At 38.0% G+C, this 24,273-nt stretch overlaps 1 protein-coding gene across 1 annotated transcript in view; it reads left to right on the top strand.

Annotated features, from left to right (window-relative positions):
- BSN (bassoon presynaptic cytomatrix protein) overlaps positions 1–24,273 on the top strand; it is a 2,988,702-nt gene that overhangs the window by 1,453,832 nt on the left and 1,510,597 nt on the right. The window lies entirely within an intron of this gene.

Below are 24,273 nucleotides of genomic sequence, written 5' to 3'. Positions count from 1 at the left end.
GACAACACATCCCTTAGAGTTGACCCAGTAGTCAGGCATTTGGGGAAAGACACAGACAGTAATCTAGCCTATGAACATCACATGTCTACTGTAGCGAGGAAGTCATTCTGCCTTATGCAACTTATAAACAAATGTATGGCATCTAGGTCCAAAGAGATCATTGTTACACTGTATCCGGCATTCATCAGACCTATCATTGAGTACAATGCCCCCCTTTGTTATGTACAAAACTAAGCACATCCAACATCTGCAATGTCCACAGAGGTTCTTAACTTAAAGAATACAGGCCACAAGTAACATGTCCTATGCACATCACTTCAAGGACCTATTGAGGGGAAATATTTACATGGCATACAAGGCATTGTCAGACTCCAGCCTGATGGACCTCCTATGTAGCCACAAAACAAACAGCACCAGAATTACCTGTTCTATGGACTTAAACCTTGCATGTGATATAAATAGCACCTGCTGGAGAGACTGGTATGTAACCCAAAGGTTACCCTTTCTCTGGAACAGGCTCCTTATCCATGTGAAGCAGAGTTCCTCCCTAAACCAATTCAAGTATAACTTGAGCAACTGGATGGGAAATAGGAAATTCATCCGTGGTTAGGCACCTATGTCTCTAATGGACACTGGAAAACAGCAAACAGTTTTTCTTCCAGGCCCCTGCTTGTAAATGTTTCATCTTCCAAGCCCCTAATTACACTTACTAAAGGCACCAGAACGTCTCAGAGATTTGGGATGCATGATTAAGTTTAAAAAGGTCCTTGTGTTTATTAGCCTAGTACACACTAATGAACCTATGAACCTGTGGGTGCACTGTAACCATTCTAGTAAAACGACATATAAAAATGTGTGCAGTTTTGTCATGTGTTTTGTTTAGATGTTTGCAGATTAAGAAAGAAGGAAGTAAAAAGTTATTTTCTTATGGTAGGCCTGGTGAAACATGAGCACAGTGACCATCTGCAGTGAGTTGAGGAAGTGGAGGGTCAGTGGGATGAGATGCCAAGATGAATTTTAACTACAACCTGGGGGCAAAATGTGGGCTAGAACTTGAAAAAAACGTGAGGCACCAATGGCAGAATTTAAATGATTCACACGTGTGCTGTACCTATAGTGTGGAAACCATCTGGTGTATTACATTTAGAAGACATACATAGTACCATGTGCACATTCATAACATCATTTCATGCCACTAAAAACAATGAAGAAAAGGCACATGGGAGTCCCTGGCATATGCTCTTGAAATGCTCACTTGTACTTGGAGGTAGAATGGCTAGATAAGAAGTGTATGTAGCAAGGGAGTCAAATCACTTTACATCCCTTATGCCAGAAAATTAAGCAAAAGGAATAAAATGCATACAACCGCTAAAAAAAAAACAGTACATTTTTTTTACTTTTGAATAGACTTCAGAAAGACCAAGATAACAGTGTAGTGCAAGTAACAAATATTTATTTTTTGCTATTTTGCTTGAAAATGTTTGCACATAAGTGGTGTTTTAGATATTAGATATGTGGGTGCTTTTGTGTGTGTTTGTGTGTGTCTGTATATATATATATACATATATATGTATACATGGATAGCTACAGAGATATAAACATATATACGTGCATGCTTATGCGTGTGTTTTATATATCTATCTATATATATATATATATATATATATATATATATATATATATATATATATATATGTAGATTCACTTTATAATCTCGAAATACTGAAATATCAAATTTCAGTATCTCCAGACTATAAAGACAAAAACTCACAAACCCAAAAACCAAAACCACAAAATTCAAAACCACGAACGTCAACAAAACACTACACCAGACATACAAACACAAATACAACTACCTCTCAACACTACAACAAAGCAAAACAACACACATGAACACAACAAAACAAACACACACACACACCCACCCTTCCTATAAGCAGGGGGGCTGCACCCACCACACCCCCGCTACTTGTATATACTAACTCCTAAGCCGCACTAAACAACAAAAGACAGAAAAACCACCACCACACATTGTACACCCCCCTTGCATAAACACACATCACATATATACAAACACCACCACTCTCAACACTGACACACTCACACTCTTACCTACCTACCCTAACCCACACCTAACACTCTCCAACACACTCACATATACACAAACCCTCCCCAAAACCATTAAAAAACATAACACTTATAAATGCACCATCATTATAGCGGGTTCGACATTTCCGGTTTTGATATTCTGCAGTTTTGCTCAACTGCAGATTCGACAATTTGGTCTCGAAATAATGAAATTCGACATTTCAGTATATTGAGATTCCAAAGGGAACCCATATATATATATATATATATATATATATATATATATATATATATATATGTATGTATGTATAAATATATATATATATATATATATATATATATATATATATTATATATATATATGTATGTATGTATGTATATATATATATATATTATATGTATATATGTATGTATGTATGTATATATATATATATATATATATATATATATATATATATATATATTTTTTTTTTTTTTTATACAGTATATATACGGATAACTACAGAGATATAAACATATATATATTTTAACATTTTTGTATATGGGTAAAAAAGCAAAATAATTTCTAATTTCCTGACATACACATGTGAAGAACTTCTCTTCTGCATATGCTGTCTTCTAAATAAGTGGTACTTAATATACATATAACATGCAGTCAGTGCAGCCATTTTCTGCATGAGCAAAGTACCAAAAGAATAGGTTCCTCAGTTTTATATGTCAAATACGAGCATCTCCAAATTAGTGCTCACTACTGAAAAACCAGTGCTCATATTTAGTATACATATTGTGGGAAAGGACCAGCCAGAGGTATGTCAGGGGCCTTGATGGTCACACTGATCTCAGTCAACACAGAAGCATTTAAATATCATTTGTTAAGTCAGAATGATGGCTCCAGACATATGTTTAAGACCACTGGCTGAGGATGGAGTAATTAGATTCCAGATTGCCTTCTGTAGTTTAGGAAGAGAGATGGTAGGTCAAATTCACTGCAAAAAAAATATAAAGTACAAAGTTATTCATATTGCAGTAAGAAGACTGAATAGTATATATACAAATATGTATATTTCAGGAGTATGCTGAAGATAAACCAAAGAAGAAAACAATGGATTTTTAAATTACTCCCAGGCTGAATAAGCCAACAAGGGGAAATTTGCCCTTTTCCCCACTGTAGTGTGATCCCAGAGTTGGTATATTTAGTTAGGGAGGGTGTTGGGGGGGTGTAGCCACCCACCTGGGTGGGTCTGAGGTAGTGCAGTGTGTTTCATTGTTAGATAGTGGCCAGCTGGAAACTTACCACGTGAAATCCTTGATATTCTGGTCATCCATGAAAGTGAGGTTTCAGTGATGCCATCTCAGTGATTTCATTTTCTGCAATGTGGTCTTTCGTTTATTTGAAGCAGACCCATATATATATATATATATGGGTCTACTTTCTTTCTTCTTTCATTGAAAGTACACCTCTTCAAATTCTAAAACAATGAACTCACGTCAGCAAAACTGTATATTACTGAAAAGACACTTTTGTAAAACTTACTTAAGCAAAATCTAAAAATAAACTAAACTAAACACTAAAAACAAACATCCCCTCCACACACCCGCTACTTATATATATACCAACTCCGATATTGCACTACAGTGGGGAAAAGGGTACATTTTCTTATCCATACTGTACCATGACCTATATCTGAAAGCCCCAACTGTCCTAAACTTTACACTCCCATTCACCTGTAATAAAGAACAAAAATACACTTCACCTCTACTTCCAAATGATCCCGGAATGGCCAAAAGGAATTTGCTTGAGTAAGTTTCGAAAAAGTGTGTTTTTGGTAAACTGCACTTTCGCTAACATGAGTTCCTTGTTTTAGAATTCAAAGAGGTGTACTTTCGATAAAAGAAAGTAGATCCATATATATATATCTATATATATATATATATATATATATATATATATATATATATATATATATATGTGTGTGTGTGTGTATGTGTGTGTGTGTGTGTGTGTGTGTATATATATATATATATATATATATATATATATATATATATATATATATATATGCTTGTGTATGTGTGTTTGTGTGCCTGTGTGTGTGTGTGTGTATACATATATATTTATTACATTTACAATTCTAATCCTTTGCTGTATAAACAAAACTGTCTGTGAAGGGTGGATAGCCTCACATGTTGTACTGCTTTTAATATATCATTAGTGTGTCACCTTCTAAAAAGATTAGATTGAAATATGCTAGATTCACATGACTGTGGCAAATGGCAAAGTAATCCAGGATTAGTCTGTGGGTTTTGATGGGATTTTTATAAGCAGTTTGGTTTGTTTTTGTATCATATACATTAGTTGGTTAGCTTAGATTGAATTAGACCATCAAGTACAATGTGTAGTTACAAATGTTAGTTTTGTACCTATTATATGTTGATATCAGCAAGATTTGAGGTGAGGAGATGAATTTATTTGAATTTTATTTCAGGTAGTAAATATTAGGGCTACAAATAAATTGAGTGTGAGAAGCTTTAATTGCACTTTATATTGTGTAACCTATGAGAAGTGTGCTTACTTTGTTAAAATTATTGCATGCTAGTAGCCTAGGAAATATATAACATATGTTTGATTGAAATTGTTGGTTTGTTTGAGCATTTCAGTAGAGAAGATAATTAGTGGAGACTAAGTAAGCATTATTTATTTTTTGTATTTTAGATTTAAATCACACAGTGAATACCTAAGTTTAAATACCGCATACACCACACTTAATTAAGAGCCAGGCAATATAAGTAGCTCCCATTTCCATTATACCATATAAGCTCATTATCCCTACTGTACAGTGGAACACATTTGAGTTTCACTGTAAGGCAAGTATTAATAAATGAAATGCCAGTAATACATACCATTCCAGAATCCAGTGTGGAGGTATTGGTCATAAAATCTGAGTGTTGTAAATTTGTAATAGGATGGGTTCCATGCCTTTGGACAACTGTTCATCATCTCAAACTCTGTTTTTACCTGCTTAAGTGACTGAATTCTCTTAGTTTCTAATGTTGCTGGTACTTGTATGAGGGAGGGTGCTGTACAATGGGGAATGGGAGTTTGCCTTTTCCAGACTGTTGTGTGATATTGGAGATGGTATGTGTAATTCACAGGAGGTTTGAGGGAGTACAGGGGGTCTTGCCCCTACATAAAATAGGTTTCCTTCCAGCTTGGTACTTTGCTTATTCAGTCAAGTGTCCATTCGAGGAAAGGCCAGTGGTCTGATAGAATATAATAGTTTGGGACAATGGCTACAAGTAACAAAATACAACCCGATGCATGAAAGATTTAGAGGAGTTGGGAAAATTATCAGTAATGACAGTAAGTGGAACGTATGGGGGCAGAGTAGAATACATGCTATGTACTGTTATTCTGTTGTGGTCATAGCAGGTTTTTCAGCTGAAGTAGCTGATTTCCATTCGGTTAATGGCTGCACGGTCTGGAGTATATTTAAATACGTGTGGTAGATGAATGTGGGAGATGAAAAGAATGGACCAGCTCTGGCTGGTGCTTGAGCCAAACCAATCTATTCATGTGCAGGCCTGCTGTTCCCAATCATCGCTCAGGTGGCCAAAGGTAAGATTACAACCATTGCAATTGAAAATATAAAGCCACTTGTAAAAAAAAGAGATAAAGAAACTGAGGGGCTAGCTGTAGCTTACTATCACCATCCACATAGGAGGGCCAACCGAAATGAATGAAATGGAATCTAAATCAGTGGCAGATGACCACATCTAAAACACTCAAGTGGTGATTTCTACAGTGGGGCTACCTATCATTAAATATAGTCTCTCCTGGCCTGGCAAGATTACAGTAATGTTTACTTAGTAAACAGGTGTGATAATACCTAGTAACACTTATATTAAATTGTCTGTTGCAGCAGGAAAATACGATTTTTGCAGGCATAGAATTCTGGTGAACAATGGTAGTTTGGGGAAAGTACAGGAAGTTTGATTATTCACATACTGTACTAATAACCATGTGACATGTGTAACATTGAGGGAAAAAAAACAAAACAGTGAGAGAAGTTAATGACAATTGTTAAGTACAAAAGTTAGTAAAAGCTAAGACACATTTGACTACCAAGATATAAGTAACATAATAGATACTGCCAAGTGTCTTGTTGTACTAGTTCACTCCATGACAGCAAAATAGGTACATACTTGCAATGAATATATATGACAGTATATAAACATTAATGGGCTTAACTGGAAAACCGTTGCCTATTTAAATAGATCCTTCACTTCCTTCCCTTCACTTATTTCATTGTCTCTCTGAAGTACACCTTTTTGTTTCATTGCATCCTGCCACCTAAAACAATACCCATATAGCCCCACCCACACCCATGCTGTTTCACTCAGTCACAAAAATGTTGCATAGAGTATGGCTCCATGGAGCCCTTACTGTAAACCATGCGACCAGGATTCATATAGTGGCCCAGCACTGGAAGTGCCTGGTTGGGAGGGGGAGGAGTGAAGCGTCATGACCTGCTCACCTCTCCCAGGATGAGGAAGGGGTTTTCTTCACTTAGAGGCACACAGGGGAGTGTCCTCTCACTGGTGACTTGAGAGACCATTGTTCGTTCTGAGTGGAAGGAGGATCAGGACTGCTTGAAGGAAAACTCTTCTGTTGGAAGTGAGAGTACACCTTTCATGAATAGCCGATTTCACTTAACTCCCTGATGTCTCACTAGGTGCATGGATACCAATCAAGAAAAATTAAAAAACATTTAAACCACTACTGATAGTGCCTAGGTGAGATATCATCAGTTCTTAGCTGGTGATGGAACAAATATGCTGATTTACCAAGACAGGTATTACGTATAGCTTTACATTTAACTCCCAGGTACTATGTCTGTGATTTCTTGAGAATATTTTGTACTGTAGTCTAAAATGATACACTTAGGAGGGTGTCTGCTAAATATGATGACTTAATAGGATGGGACCCCAGCTATTTTCTTAATTTGATATTTGCAGATTTCTTTAGCTTGCCTCCCATGCAAAAAAAAAAAAAAAGATTAGTAGTGCTTTTTAAAGAACATTTTGGACCGACTCTAAAATGATCACTCTTTCTATGCTTGCTCTTTGAAGCTTTCAGTATTTTCTGAGACATTCATATATATGTATGGATCTATGTTAAAACGTCAAATTTCAGAAAATCAACATTCACAACTGTGACCCCAGAAGCTGAAAATGGCACACAATTGAACTGTCATAACAGTGAACTACAAAAGATCAAATTTGTTTTTGTATGGGGGCAAACCCCAAACTCAGATTACTTACTTTATTTTATTTATTTAAATTTGTTGACTGGGAGTGTCCGACTGGATGTAGGTCCATTTTCAGCGGAGGCCCGGGGAGAAAAGCTCCACAGTTAAAATAAACAAACAGTAGTTACATTGGATTACATAGTGATTAACAATTTAACATAGCAATTACTTACAACATATTTACAGATGAAGAGCATAGTACATCAGTAGACAACTAGAATCTTTATCTGTGAAGTACATAACAGACATCAACAAATGTTACAATGAGAAGTTCCTGTTGTATAATAAGTACTAGGCTTATGAGAATCTGAGCTTGCTATAATCAAGGTAGTTAGTGGAGTGGAAAGAAAGGTAGTGGTTGGATGGGGTGGATGAAATTAGAGTGGGAGTTGCAAGGGCATAGCCAGCATGTTTTTAGGTGTGTTTTTAGTAAAGTTTTGAAGTGGGTGCATGATGGTATGGAGGTACTTGTGGGTGGAAGGGAGTTCCATAATTTGGCTATGATGCAAGAGAATAGTGCTTCACCAGCAGAGTTATTGGCTTTAGTGATCTGCAAGTGATTTTTGTTGCTGGATCTTAGTGGTCTGGTGGTGCGATAGGGTTGGAGTGATTCTGGAGGGATGGGACATTTAGTGGATGGTTTACTAGTTTGTGGGCGAGTGAGAGTTGATACCACTGAAGGAGGTGAGGGAGTTCAAGCCAGCCCAGTTCAGCAAGTGAGAGACAGTGGTGACTACGGTAGGATGCCCCTGTGGCGAATTTGGCAATTTTGTTGTAGCATCTCTCTAGCTTGTTTAGATCACATTGCCTTAGGTTGGTATATATTGGAGAGGCATAAAGTAGGGTGGAGATAAGGTGGGAATTTGCTACTGAAATCTTTGCTGCTTTGGTGAGAAATTGCTTATTGCTGTATAACACTCCTAGTTTTTTGTGGACTTTTTTTATGGTCATGGATATGTGAATGTCAAATTTTAGTTTATTGTCTATTTCCACTCCTAGCAATTTGGTGTGTTCAGTTGGGTATATAGTGGTGTTGTCTTTTGCTGTGATGTTAAAGTGAGAGTTGTTTTAATTATGTTTGGTGGGTTGGAAGATGTACCATAATACTCACAGTCACCTACATGCATTGTGTGTTCTGTTGTGAACATTGATATTCTGAACAGAACATTCTGTGTTCTAATAGAGAATAGAGAATAGAGACCCACCCACACACACACACACACACACACACACACACACACACACACACACACACACACACTCACACACACATATATATATATATATATATATATATATATATATATATAGAGAGAGAGAGAGAGAGAGTGAAGATCGATATTCTGAACATTTAATCTCTAATAAAGACATATATATATATATATATATATATATGTATCTATCTATCTATATATATATATATACATATATATATATATATATATATATATTTATATATATATATATATAAATATATATATATATAAATGAGACAGTTTCACTTCTTTAGAAGAGCTGTGTATGTGTTTGTGACAGATTTGTGAAAGGTAGGTCTGTGTGGGCTTGTGTGTGGGTGCACAAGATTAACAAATGGGGATTTAAGTAAACTGCACCTTTTCCATACTGTTTTTTTTAATCTGACTCCTGAGCCTTGCCCAGTAGCATCCCCGCTCTATACCCAGTTGGTTTGTTCAATGCTCTGCAAGGGAGTGCCAGGTATCCCAAAACTAGTTAAGATCCCTCTAGCTGACTCATTGCTGTCTGGGGGCCTTTTTGTCATATTCATTCCCATGAAGGCAAGAGTCAGGCTTTAGAGAATCGGTTAGTGCACTGATCCTGTGGATGTGCCCACCCCATCTCTCCAAGTATCTCACCATGTTCAGCCAGCGCTCTCACAGTGGTTACCTTGGTGAGAAATGATGTGTGTGTGTGTGTGTGTGTGTGTGTGTGTGTGTGTGTGTGTGTGTGTGTGTGTGCACGAGCACATGTTCTAGTCCACCATCCCTAACTCAGTGGTGCATGTTTCTTTTAACAGCTCAAGCCTGCCCTGGCCTATTCCACATACTGCAGTCTCATACAGAAATAAAGCTGGAACGTGCAATCAGTTGATTTTCAATCACCTGTACAGACTTTTTTCCCCATAGAAATGTTGTCATCTCAATCAGTTGTAGGGAATCCATATCTATCTATCTATCTATCTATCTATCTATCTATCTATCTATCTATCTATCTATCTATCTATCTGTATGCACACACTCATATGGATCCCTATCAGAAGCTGGAGTTTTCAGAAACTCAAAATTCATATGCACTAGACCATATTAATGATTTTTCTGAAAACTTAAACTTCACAAAACAATAAAAATCTGCCATTTTTTTGCATTTTTTCCACTAGTATGCTTATTCTGCAGTCATCTGTGATACACCTTTCGCTCCATACTGTTATGAGTACCCTTAGGAGCTCTCTCTCCATTATCTCACCTAATATTTTGATCGTATCTGCTGTGACCCCATCTCAGCCTGTTGCTTTCCCCTACTTCATTTTCCTTAGGGCTGTTCCTACTTCTTCTGTGGTGGGCTCCTCCTGTTCTTTTATTGTAGGCTGTGTCTGTGAAAGTACAGCTTCTGTGGGGTTGTCTTCATTCAGAAGCTGCTGGGAGTACTCATTCCATCTACCTTTGATGTCCTGTGGACTGGTGAGCATATTGTCGCTGGCATCTCTTGGGAAGGCTGTCTGATGATCTTCTTTGTCCTTCTATCTTTGCCTTGCAACATGATAGAGTTTCTTTGTGCCATCGACTGAGTCACTTTCCAGAAGCAGGTAGAGTGCCTCTGATGCTTTGTTGTTTGCTGTTACAATTCTTATTTTAGCCTGTTTGTTAGCCAACTAGTATTCCTTCTTAGACTGGTGTGTCTTTATTATCTCCCACTTTTTCCTGTACTCCTTCTTTTTTTTAGAACTTCCTGGACTTGTGCATTCCACCACTAGCTTTCCTTATGTCATGTACTTCCAAACGTGGTCCTGACACGTATCTGTTCTATAGCCCTTGGTCACACTGTTTTCAGGTGCTGACATTGATCTTCTTCAGCCCCATCTATTTACCCCTTCTTCCTGGGGTGGTAGACCCCTGAGTAATTCTCTGGTGACTTGTGCTTTATCTTCAGTCAATTTCCAGGTCTTCAGCCTAGCCTCTGTTGACCTTAGAGCCTCCTCTGATCACTGCTTGCAGCTAATTGTGGCAACCACTGGTTTATGCTGTGGGCCGATTGTTTCACTGGGGATGACTTTGCAGCCACTGATTCTTCCTGGTGCCCTTTCCTTATTAGAAGGAAGTTTACCTGAATTGCATGCTGGCCACTCCTGTATGTGATCTTGTGACTGTCTGTCTTATTGAACCAGCTGTTGGCCACCATGAAGTAATTTGGCAGACAGAAGTCTAGAATGTCCTCTCCTTTATCCCTGTTGGCCACACCCATGTGGATCCAGGCAGTCCTCATATCCTCTTCTGTCTGTATCAAAATGTACATTCAGGTTACCAGTTATCAACACCAATTCATGTTGTCCTACTTTATCTAATAGGTCCTGCAGCTGCTATCTGATTGTACTCTTTTGTTCACTATAGCAACCCTGCTGAGGAGCATAGGCAGAGATTATGAATACTGCTCTGTCCTTACACTGCAGTTTGATTGCCATGAGTCTGTCACTAAATCAGATGACATCTCTTACTGTCTTCTGAACCACTGCCTCACCACAATTCCCACAACATTTCTACTTTGTTCTCCCCCTGAGTAGTAGACTTTGGATCCCAAGCTAAGTATCTTTGCTGCACCGCCCTTCCATCTTATATGCTGGATATAGAGGATGTCCAGCCTCCTCCTTACCATCATGTCATCCACTTCCAAGCTGCATCCTGTCAGTGAACCTACATTGCAGTCCACAGTTCATGTTCAGCAGGTTGACTGGTTTTACATCCAGATAATTTAACTCAAAAGAGCTTTCGTAGGTAACCAAAACTGGGCTACAGGGCTGCTGGGAATTATGGTTAATTTCAGAACTGTTTATAATAAGTACTGGGGGATGAGAAAGTGTACTGTGCTTATGATTTATTTTCTTTTAATAAACAGCATTCTCTGATGGAAATACCTAGATCATGTTTATATAACATTAAACTTGATGTGGAATTTTCTTATATAGTTTAGGCTTTGTGATATAGAGTAAACACTATAAGCCAGATGTTTGTTGAATATTCTCTTCAAGGTCAAGTGCCAATTCACCATGGCTGTGTCTTGAAAACATGTTTAGCTGTGATATTTTTTTGATTGTTGTTACCAAATCTTTTTTAATAACTGTTTTTACAATATATGAGCATAGCCTGTTTTAAAAAAAATTGATTTCAACATAACATTCTCAAAAAGAGCACAGTGAATCCCTGCAGACTTATCCTTTCCAAAGAACTTAATAAGATGATATAATAGATTTTCCAATTAGTAAAACAGAGGCTGTAATGTATGCCAGAGTCCTATAGCGTAATACAAAAAATTATTACCTGTCTGTTGAAAAGAAACACTTTACTCTTTCAAGTATTGATATAATTAGTTACGGTAACTAACATTGACGTTTGCATGCATTCTTAGACGATCTGTATTGCATTTAAAATACTGAAAGCAAATACAATAAATAGAAAATCAACTCTAGAGTTCTTTTTTAAAAGTTTCCAAAACAAAATGTTGTTTACTTGAATCTTTAAATGCAATTCACCTATGGCTTGCCAAAAAGCAGTGTATTTTAATAACATTGGCTATGATATTTGTTCTAAGTTGTATTTAAAATACTATGTTGAAATCAGCATAATCTCTCCTGAGGTAGTATTTTCAAATTTATATTAAAAATATAAACATATCCCTAATATCAGTGCTAGTTAACCTTAGAAGTGTCCGTCTACATTACAGATAGAGTACATAGTTTTAGGCCCTGGTTTGACTTAAGAAGCGTATATGGCATTCAGAATCTCTTCTATTTCATCTTCTAGCAAAATTAGGTACAAATTATTAGATTTTAAAGGCTATGAGGTAGTTTTGTGTGTGTGTGTGTGTGTGTATGTGTGTGTGTGTGTGTGTGTGTGTGTGTGTGTGTGTGTGTGTGTGTGTGTGTGTGTGTGTGTGTGTGTCTGTGTGTGTGTGTGTGTGTGTGTGTGTGTGTGTGTGTGTGTGTGTGTGTGTGTGTGTGTGTGTGTGTGCGAGTGCGTGTGTGTGTGTGTGTGTGTGTGTGTGTGTGTGTGTGTGTGTGTGTGTGTGTGTGTGTGTGTGTGTGTGTATATATATATATATATATATATATTTTTTTTTTTGTATCTATATATATATTTATATATATATATATATATGTATTTGTGTATATATATATATATATGTATTTTTATATATATATATATATATATATATATATATATATATATATATATATATAAATATACATATATCTTTCTATATTTATGCACATATGGATATACATAGATGTAGATATATAATTATAGAGAGAGATTAGGAAGAGATATAGATATAGGTATAGATATAGATACAGATATAGATATATAGACATGCCACATGCATATATGCACACACACACACACACACACACACACACACACACACACACACACACACACACACACATGTACCACAGTCTCACACATATATGTAAAGCAAATAACACCAAGAATTAACCAGTGAGCACATTTATTGATTGCTTTTGTCTGACAATAGTTCAGGTCTTCATCTGAATAAAACCAAGGAGAGAAGGGGAAGGGAAGACCTGTCCATACAACTGCTATTAATAAAGAAACCAAAATCTCTAGCTTAGACAGACCTCAACACTTTAAGCTCAAGCAAAATTCAGAGTGACCCCACCCATCTATAGTTTTTTGTATCATTTGAGGATAAAAGTCTATTTGTATAGATAGATAGGTGCAAACAGATGTAGCAGTAAAGACAATTTTCCAACACAAATTCCCGTCTGGCTTACATTAATGTAGCATCTTTCAGCACTAGGAGTCAGAACAAAAACTAAATGTGAGGCTTTTCTAACACTCAGATACATGCATGTATAGTTACTTACATTACATGTACAGTTACTTACATTTGGTTTCTATGTGCTGGTACCACTTCCTCCATACCAGGGTAAAAATCAATCATTAAGACCATCTGGAAGTGGTGGGAGAATAGCTGTATTTATATTCATCCCCCCAAATCTTACGCCAAAATACCTTTGGACACCAACTTCAAACTCTTAGACATCTTTATCAATGAAACTAAAAAAAAGACAACTCTCAAGACTGATCACTGGAGAACACGTTTATCTCCCTAGAGCTTACTGGAATATCTGTATATATGCACTTGACTATATTTTTCAACCTTTGAGCATTAAAAAGGCATAGCAGTGCCTTTAAAATCACAGCAGAGGGAGGTTTAAAAAGTGGAGCACCTTCTTATTTTTAGTAGATTGCGTGTTCAGATAATAGACTCATATGGTTACTAATAAGAAATCTTTGTGTAGCTGTAGGTAGGCAATTTAGTGATGAATGTGCCTTTACGACATCTAACTTAATGAACAAAATTGCTAACTATAAGGGTATGATGCCTAGATCACAGCAGCTGAGTGGTTTATACATGTCTCTGTTTCCTAGTCTAAACCAATATATATTTTTTCCTTCATTCTCTAGAAAGTGGGGACATACAAAAGGCATTTGTGATTGATGGTATGAACTGAACTTGAATCATACCAGTTATTCATTATTTAGACCTTCTCAGATGTAGTCTTCCTCTCAGGAAACTTATTTTAAAGCTTTGTTGTGTCAGACTAAAAGTGTTATTTTCCAGAAATTCACTGGTTGCTGGTAGATACTACATTTATTGTATTAATCACAGTATTTGGTATGCTTATGTGCCTTTACCTGCTTATGTCATTTGATATCCTACCACAATGAAGAGGTACTAGGTGACTTTCTTTCTAGAAGGAATGAGGGGTATTTTGCTGCATTCTATACAGCTGCAAAAGCATGTTATTGTGTTTGCTAAATATTTATTGCATTGTAATTTGATTTTGCCAAAGTACTTACTTATTTTTGGATGAAAATCATAATACAAAAAATATCAGAATTGATGCTGAAATTAGAGCATGTCATCAACCAGGGAGACCAGCCAAACATGGGTTGCACCATTTCTTTTCTTGCAACAGATATGATTTGTGGACTGAATTTCTAAGCTGGCTTACTAGAGTCCTCTGCAATTACACTTCTTCTTCTCCTTTTGGCTTTTCCCATTAGGGATCAACACAGTGGAACAACAGCCCACAGAACAATTGGCAGTGGAGTTTTAGAGTGTTTTGTTGCCAGCCTGGTCTCCAACCTCCCACAAAAGGCACACACATGCATACAGTCACACCTATGGCCAATATAGAGTATCCAACCCACCTGCAGCATGCCTTTTGAATGTGGAAGAAAACAAGAGCACCCAGAGGAAACCCACTTGACTGCAGGGAGGACACGCAGACTCCATACATAAGGCACCCCAGCCAAGAATTGAACAGGAGAACCTCTTGCTGTGAAGTCCTCTGCAATTACACTAAGCTTAACATTTTTTTAAATAATTATGTCTATACAGCTAACATTTAGTTTTTTTTTTTCTAAACTTCTGGTTACAGATCTGTGAGACCCAACTCTTTTAGTATACCAGTCCAAGACTGTAGCTGATGAAAATGTCCCCATAAAAAAGAAGGGAGGGGATACAAAGATTCCCCTTCATAGGTCATATATACCTATGGACAAAGGAAAGGGGGGGGGGGTACCAGCCATATAGATGTGTGCCTTAGCTTTTAATAGTTCATGGTATCATCAATATGCAAGATTAGTCTTGTCTGCTGACTCCATTTGGGAATCCTTACAAAGAAGAATTGAGCAATCTTAGTTATGCCCAGGAATGTGGTTGGAAGATCATGAAGAAATAGTCACTTGCCAGAGGTGAGTTGCTCTGGGCATTCAGCCAGTAACTGTTTAAAGTTTTGGGACTCACAATGCCAAGCCCTAAGATATGGAGGCTAAATATTCAAAAATCCATACTTACATGTACTAAGTCCCATATTGCTATTTTTCAGAATACTTCCTTTTCTCCAAGGTATGGCAATCTCATAGTTGATACATATATATATATGTATATATATATATATATATATATATATATATATATATATATGTGTGTATATATATATATATATATATATATATATATATATATATATATATATATATATATATGGGTGTAGGTTAGAAGATCGACAGCTGGGATAACCGACAACGCATGAGCGGGCGCCAGATGATCGACACTCGGAAGACCGACGCTACGGATGAAAATTCCGACGCCAGGGATAGTGAGTTGGAAAGAAGGCTGTGTGAGTATGCGGTGGTGACGGACGTTAGGGTGCGACTAAGGTAAGTGTGGATAGTGACAGTCTGTGGGGATAGGGGTGGGTTAAGTGAGTTAGGGTTAGGGCTCGGGTTGGGTAAGTGTGCGGTAGTGGCATTTTTTGGGTTAGGGGCGGGTTAAGTGAGTTAGGGTTAGGGCGTGGGTTATGTAAGTGTGCGGTAGTGGTATTTTTTGGGTTAGGGGTGGGTTAAGTGAGTTAGGGTTAGGGCGGGTTAGCTGAGTGTGCGATAGTGACGGACTTTAGGGTAAGGGTTTGGGTTAGGGTTGGACGTAGTTGTGTGTGTGAGGTTTAGTGTGGGTTTGTGAGGATTTTGGTGTGCTTGTGTTCTGTGTGTGGTTTTTGGATAAGGGGATGTGTTTTGTTAGTTGATTGTTGTTATTGTGGTGTGTGCAGTGTGTGGGGTTTCGTGTTTGTGGACCGTCAGTTACTTGTTTGTCGGGCATGTGAGGTGTCGTGTTTATGGTTTATCGATAATGTGGTGTCGATGTTTTTGTTGTCGGTGAGAGTGGCTGTCGATCTTATGACCTAGAACCATATATATATATATACATATATATATATACATATATATATATATATATATATATATATATATATATATATATATATATATATAGCTATACATATATATATATATATATATATATATATATATATATATATATATATATATATGCTTCAAATCATCTCAATGGTGCAGTGGTGCTTGATGCCATTAGAAAACATGTTCACAGGAGAAGAACCCTTTTCAATATTCACTCTTTTCCTGCATTTTGGCCTTATTTTTTTAGTATCTTGGGACTCAGTAATTCATCTCAAGATTTCAATAGGGAACCTATTCAGCCCACAAGATGACATTTGGTCACACTCATTAATCATTAGAACTGTAGGGGGATACACTCAAGATGAAAGAGGTATCTGTTTGGACTCATTGTTTCAAAATAGAGGATAAACTCACATGTGCCACCCTGGGAAAGAAGCAGAGCCAGTTATTCAGTGGCTTAGCTAAGAGTTCAAGGTGAAACAAATTGGTTAATGTATATGTTTCTTTATAGGTTCATAGGTAGGTACTAGGTTATCGGCCTGAGGGCCTACGTAAGCCAACTAGCAAGGTTCCCTGACTTACACTACCCAGGAAAGTTATTTTCCTGTGCCACTGTTGAGCAGAGACACAGAAGTGATCTCCGGGTTGTATTTCCTATTTCCAATCCACTAATCAAGATTTTTCTTGAAGAGTGCTAATGAAGATCTTTGCTTGACATAGATGGGTAGCCTGTTCCAGAGTATGGGAAGTCTCTGGGACAGGAATCTATCCCTCCAGCATGCCCTGTTTATTGTGGTGACAAGGTTTAGGTCCCTAGAGCATGTAGCTCAGAGGGATTGGGATCTCTTTAGGTGTAGCATGTCCAACAGCTCTGGGTTTAACATAGCTTTATATGTTAGGCAGAGATCACCTCGGAGTAGGTGATATGCTACGAAGTAAAGCTGGAGTTTTTTGAGACGGTCAGTGTTGAGCATCTGTTTGAGGCCACTAATCCTCTTTGTGAGGTACTTCTGTGGCCTTTCCAGCTACTGCAGATGTCTTGTAAGGTACATTCCAAAGAGGGCATTGTACTCTATAACGGGTCTAATGAGTGTCAAGTAGAGGGGAACAATGACCTCTTTTTTCCTGGATGACAACCCTTTTATGATGAGGTGTGCCACGTAGAAGGTCTTCCTGACTATTGTGGCGATGTGACTATCAAAGGGCAGACTACTGTCCACCTGGGTCCCAAGGTCTCTTATAACACATTCGGTGTTAAGTAGACTGCTGTCTATGTAGCAGTTCATGGGTACAGAGTTTTTACCAAAGGGGATGACAATGCACTTTTTGGCATTGAGCTTGAGGCCATGGCTCTGACACCAGGCATCTGTCTCAGCGAGGCCCTTCTGTAGGATTTCTACATAATTTGGGGACTCGACTATGGTTCCTAGTTTGCAGTCATCTGTGAACTTCATTAGCCAGAGGCCTTCTGTGTTAGCCTGTACATCAGAAAAGTAGATACCAAACAGGAGAGGTCCCAGGACTGAACCCTGTGGTACTCCACTTGTCACTGGTTTGAGGTCAGATTTGGAGTGTGCAACTTTTACAGTGTGGGTTCTGTCAGTGAGCCATTTGGCAACCCATCTTGTGACGTAGGGATTTATACCTAGTTTAGTGAGTGTAGCTATAATTCCAGAATGGGGGATGGTGTCAAAAGCCTTGGCGAGGTCAGGATAGGCTGTGTGAACCACCTTACCCTCATCTACGGCTCTGGTGACTGCCTCAAAGAAGTCAATCAGGTTCAGGAGGCATGATCTGCCTTTCACAAATCCGAACTGGGTGGGATCCAGAGTTTGGAGGTTACCAATGTCTTTGTTTATGAGTTCCATGATGACACGTTCCATGGCCTTGCACACCAGGCTCATCAAGCTAATAGGGCGATAGTTTATGGGATCAGTGGTGGCTCCTCCTTTGTGGAGTGGGATAAATGTTGCTGTACGCCATTCAGTGGGCACAAAGCCTGATGTGAGGCTATGATTGAACATGGTGCTTAGGTGTGGAGCCAGTTCGTTCTGAAGTTCATGTAAAATGCAGCCTGGGATGTTGTCCGGTCCCATGGATGCTATGTTTTTGCTTTAGAGAGTGCAGCTTTTACCTGCATAGTTGTGATTACAGGGAATCTGCATTCTTCCTGTATAGATATGGGCCCTTTAGGGGGTGGTGGGGGGGTAAAGTTAGCACTGAACCTATCTGCCAGGATGTTGGCAATATCAGTTGGTTCTGTAATTTTTGTGCCATTGTGCTGTAACGCAGAGCAGATCTGGGTGTTGCCATTGAGATTCTTGACATAACTATAGAATACTTTGTGGTTGTCCTTAGAATCAGTGGTGATTTTGTTTTTTTAACTAGCTTTGGAGGATCTTATAAGAGATCTCAGCTTCTTACTGAGGCTGACAAGGGAGCTCCTCCACTCATGGGATTTTACTCTGTTTTGCTCCAATTTCTTCCTTCTGTTGTACAGTTTGTTTATGGCAGGGGACCACCAGATTGGCTTCCTTTTTTTGGAGGATAGCGTCTTGGTTCTGTTTGGGATAGCACAATCCATGCACTCGTGTAAGTGCTTATAGAGTGCATTTGTGTAGGATTCAGCAGTCGTAACTGTATTGTCCATCTGCATGGGTGTCATGAATTTCACCACTTCTGTCTTAAGAAGCATGAAGTTGGCTTTGGAGAAGTATTTTACCGTGATTTCCTTAATGGGGGGTGGGGGCGGGATGTGAATATCAAGGGTGATTAGCTTATGGTCAGATCGGACCAACGAGGAGTTGACTTCAGGTGTGGAACACCGGTCACTCATGTTGGTAACGACTAGGTCTAGGATATTGTTTCCCCTGGTGGGGGTGTGGATAAGTTGATCCAGGGCATTGGAGTTCATGAATTCCAGAAAGCGTTGTGTGAAGGAGTTAGTACACGAGTAGTTTTCCCAGTTAATGGTGGGGTAGTTGAAATCACCCATTATTAGGGTGTTTGGTTGAACCCTATTTTTTTCCAGTACATCAAGAAAAGAGGAGTGGGAATCCTGGGGCATGGTGGGGGATCTGTAGTAAGCTACAATTTGGATTGCAGTTTTGCCCATAGTTAGTTGCACTTGGATAACCTCGGATGCATTATGCTGAGCACCTAGCCTGGAGGTGTGGATATCCTTAATGGCTATGGACACACCTCTGCCTTTGGTGTTCTGGTCCAGGTTACATGGCCGAAAAGTGTGGTATGAGTTATAGCCTGGTAGTGCAGGGGTGCTCTCTGGAGCCTTGAACCAGGTCTCAGTCACTGCACAGATATTGATGCTCTCCATTTTAAGGAGTGCCTCGAGTGAGTACATTTTGAGATTTAGACTTTTAGCACTGAGTAGCATTACCCTCAGTTTTTGCTTGCCTCTTCCTGTTACGGTGGTGAATTTGTCATTTGAAACTTGCCTAAAAAAGGCACTATAGGGGCGGCAAGAGCCTTAGCTAGTATCCGGAATCCCAGGGGTGACAGGTGCAGGCCATCTCTGGCAAAACTTTAAAGCAAAACCTATGATCAAGCATGTTAAAAGCACTATGAGGAAAATAGAAAAATGATGTTAAGGGCAATCTGGTACATACAGATCTGTGGACAAGAAAGGGAACAGCCGTACATAGGAAAATCCACGTTTTGGGGCAGAAAGGAGGAGTCCCCCTCACTGTCGAGCAGTAGGAAGAGGTCGGAATGCTAGTTCGAAATATAAGGAAACAGACTGCATTCTGAGTCACACAAATGCAAAACATTCACATGTAGCACTTAACCTCAGACAAGCTGTTTAAACAAGGTGGAAAAGGTGAAACTCCAGACAAGCTGTTTAAACAAAGCAGAAAAGGTAAAACTCCAGATAAGCTGTTTAAACAAGGTGGAAAAGGCAATGGTTCATACTGGAGGTGTGCAGCTTCCACAGACAATATGATGCATATGCTTTGGGGCTGCTCAAGAGCCCATGTTAGGTGGTCCCAAATTGTCTATATGTGGAACAATACTTTTGGTAATAAAATAGAGCTGACTATTGAGACCTGTGTCTTTCTCATAATAAACAGGAAAAACTTAAATCCTAATAATAATAGGATAAGACTGCTCATGTCATTGATGACAACAGTCATCTTGTCTAGAGAATGGATAACTTCAATTCATTTGTCATATTCTTCTCAATAAATAGAACACATTAAATTCCTTAAAACAGCTATTTCTGTTTCAAAAGTGAAGACTATAAACAGCATTTGCGTAGTGACTATCTGGAAGTGTAATCAGACTTTAGTCTTATAACAGATGTGTAATGGAGCAAGTCTTTTACACTCTCAGTATGACATACTTCACTTGTAAACAGAACGTCTTTGTATATATACATATGAACATTGCTGTATCTCTGTTGTAACTTGTTGTTGGAAGATAATAAATAATATATAAATAACTGTGCATAACACTAGTTCTAAATCATGCATATGGAGTTTTAGTGTACCACAGGGGCATGACTGTGAGATGTTTGTGGACATCAGGCTGTGTCAGGGCCATAGTGTAGGTTAGATTGTGCATCCAGTATGGCTGACGGGATGATGGCATTCCATGTGGACAGTCTTCAATGGACATAATGGTGTTACTAAGGTAACCTTTTTGAGGATATATGGGACCTCCCAGGCTTATGTTGGTTGCTATTTGGCTTCTAAAAGGGGAGCAATTGAATGACAGCCCAGTAGAAGAGGTTGATAGCATGGAGTGGGGGAAAGAAATGTCCCCACAAAAAAATCTTGTCTGCCAGAAGGCCAACTAGTTTAGTGTTTTAGGAGGTTAGTGTTACCAAATATAAAACAAAAAGATATATTTCAGTGAGTAAGTACATCACAATGCCAATGCTTCCAAATATAAATCAAAATATCATACTGCACACAAGCTGTATAATACACATTAGAGACTAGTAAATCTTTTAGTAGCATTTACAGCAGCAGGATTTATAATACCAAAAATGGGTATCTAGGATAAATAAAAGCCTTACTATGGCATCACATTCAGCAGTACATAAGTAACCTAAATTACATCTAAGTACATAGCATAAAGTGTAGAGTGCTTACTTTTGTAGTATTTCATACTCCTGATTGTTTCAGGAGAGATGTATTTATTTGTTTTAGTGTTTATAGGCACCATGCAGCACAGATAAAATGAAACCGCACATGCTTCATAGGTTATTTCTGTACTATTCCATAATGTAATGACAGCCTGAGTTACTGAAAAAGTAAAACACAAATTATTTTTGTAATGTTTGGTAGAAATGGCTAATGTCTGTTAGCTGTCACTATGATGTTTTTTAGACCTCATTGCTTTAAAATGTTCTAACAAAACAGTAACATCTTAAAAGATGTCAATGTTTTGTTAAAACATTTGAAAGTTATAAACACATATATACTTCTTGCTAGAAATATAATATTAATATTAAAACTGCTTCTTCATCTTTGGACAGATTTTGTCAACTTGCCTAAAGTCTGTATGCACTTAGAGAGATTGAGTAGGAGAGAAGGTTTGACTTCATAGTGTTAATTTTGATGCAAGCTATGTATATGAGCAGAGTGCATTTCTGTTACACAATGGCACTAAGCTACAAAGACATCTTTGTTCTAACTATTACTGCCTCATACTGAATGGTGACGTGTGTTGTACTGCTCACTGCCTTTCATTAAATGTCATTCTTTTATCTGATTGCAGTTGTTGAACAGCTCATACCGCTAAGTCATACGAGTCCTGTTCCTGCTCATTACAAGTTCATAGGCTTGCCTCGATCTCCTTGTAATGATGACGGTACTGACTCACACTCTCAGTTAAAGAGCTATCTTTAGAGTCAGGTTTAGCAGGCAGTCTTGATGCAACTCAGAAAGAGTTTGAAGTTGGATGGCTTGCTGTAGTCTGCGAAGCCTTTTGCGTAATACCACCATGGACTTACTGATGATTCATTTCCTGATGCTGCAAAGTTGTGTGTGTTTTCCTTCAGAGTGGTATCATTTCAAGATATGTTTATGTACCAGAATCATGTCATTCCTGAGTTCCTGTTTTTTTCTACTGTACTTATCTCATCTGTACGCAATTCTTTGTAATAAGTTTTCTTGTTAGAGTAGCTTGCCCTTCACTAAGGAACATTTCAGTTCTCAGTTTGGATTTCTACAATTTGTGAGGAAGACACAGTTCAATATATAATCTGAAAAGAGGCTTTGATGTGCATAACCCTCTTCAGCTGTATCACTGGCAAATAGTTGTCATGGTGATTGAAACCCACAAGGTCAGTAAACCCTTCTTAACAGGCAGCAGGCCAAAGAAATGTCTTTTCTAACACTGGGCTGCAGATGTAGTTTTTTTGTTTATTTATTTATTATCTTTTTTTTTTTAAGAAGAAACATCTTTATTAAATGATCATTTATGATGTAGGCAATCATACATTTATATGAATGAAAACAAACCATATTGACATAATCTTAGTTGCAAGCATTTTACATCACAAACCATATTGACATAATTTAGTTGCAAACATTATACATCACTTATAATCTACCAATCATTGTCAGTCAAACATTACATATCTCAATCAAATCCTGCATACTTTTAAACCTCATTCCTGCCCTATATGTATTTTTCCCATAATTTCCATTTTTTCCTCTGTAATTTGCTCCTACCCTTTTCTAATGATCCCAGTTCCAGTTGTTTTATCTCAGTTGCTATGTTCACTAGTTCTAGTATCGTTGGTTTAGACGTTGATTTCCATTTTCTAGTAACTGCTTTTTTGGCAGCCACCATAATTAGTCTCAGCAAGGTCTTACTATGTCTAGGCAATTCAAATTCTGTACCACAGCGCAGAAACATAATTTTCCTAGTTACACCAATTTGCTCACCCAGAAACATAAATTTCCTAGTTATACCAATTTGCTCACTCAGAAACATAATTTTCCTAGTTATACCAATTTGCTCACCCAGAAACATAATTTTCCTAGTTATACCAATTTGCTCACCCAGTATCTCTTATAGAGTTGTTTGCAGGGAATCTTTAAGGTCTGACAACTCATTAAACTCCCAGAAAATATGTTCCCAATTTTCTCTTTCTTCCCCATCACACCTCCAACATTTGCTGTTTAACTGAAGAAAAATTCTATGGAGTCTACTTGAGATATAAAAATATCCATGTAAACATTTCCAAGCAAAAATCCTAAATCTTCTAGATTCTGTTGCATATTTGGGGGACATACATATATCCTCCATTGTTTTGTTGTGAATTGCTTATCTAGTCTCTCTTCCCAATCCTTTCTAACATCCTTTTATTGATTCTTACAGTTATCATGCAATATTTATATGGTCTACTAATTATTCTTTTTTTAACAACAGCTTCTGTTCTAGATTCACCTAAGAACTCTACCAGTGCTGGTATTTGTTTAGGACCACTCCTATTTCTTTCGCTTTGCTTATAGTCTGATATCAATCCTTGACAGGGAAGGCAATCTCTAATCTGCAGTCTAAATAAATTCTTGGCATCTTCCCATTCTATTACCTTTCCATCTATAGTTATTTGCTGCCAAGTTCCTTTGCCAATTTATCCAATAAATTCCAGCCCCTCTTGCCTAGTTTTTAAGCTGTGTCATGACCAAGTGATGAGCACACAAATTTGAGGCCAGTAGTCTGTGTCAGCTTAAAATAACATTTTGTCACTGTGGCAATGATACAGGTATGCTTCATTACTTCCTCCCTTCCATTGTTGCCCCATAAATTCACTTCCAGGATATTAGACTGTGCATGTGTAAAGCTTTGTGCCTCTAAATACATCCCAAACAGTTTTG

This window comes from Protopterus annectens, chromosome 7.part0, assembly GCF_019279795.1.
Source record: "Protopterus annectens isolate FY-2018-M chromosome 7.part0, PAN1.0, whole genome shotgun sequence".
Classification (NCBI taxonomy): domain Eukaryota; kingdom Metazoa; phylum Chordata; order Ceratodontiformes; family Protopteridae; genus Protopterus; species Protopterus annectens.
Note: the sequence above shows the minus strand (reverse complement) of the source record. Positions and strands in the feature narration are given on the sequence as shown.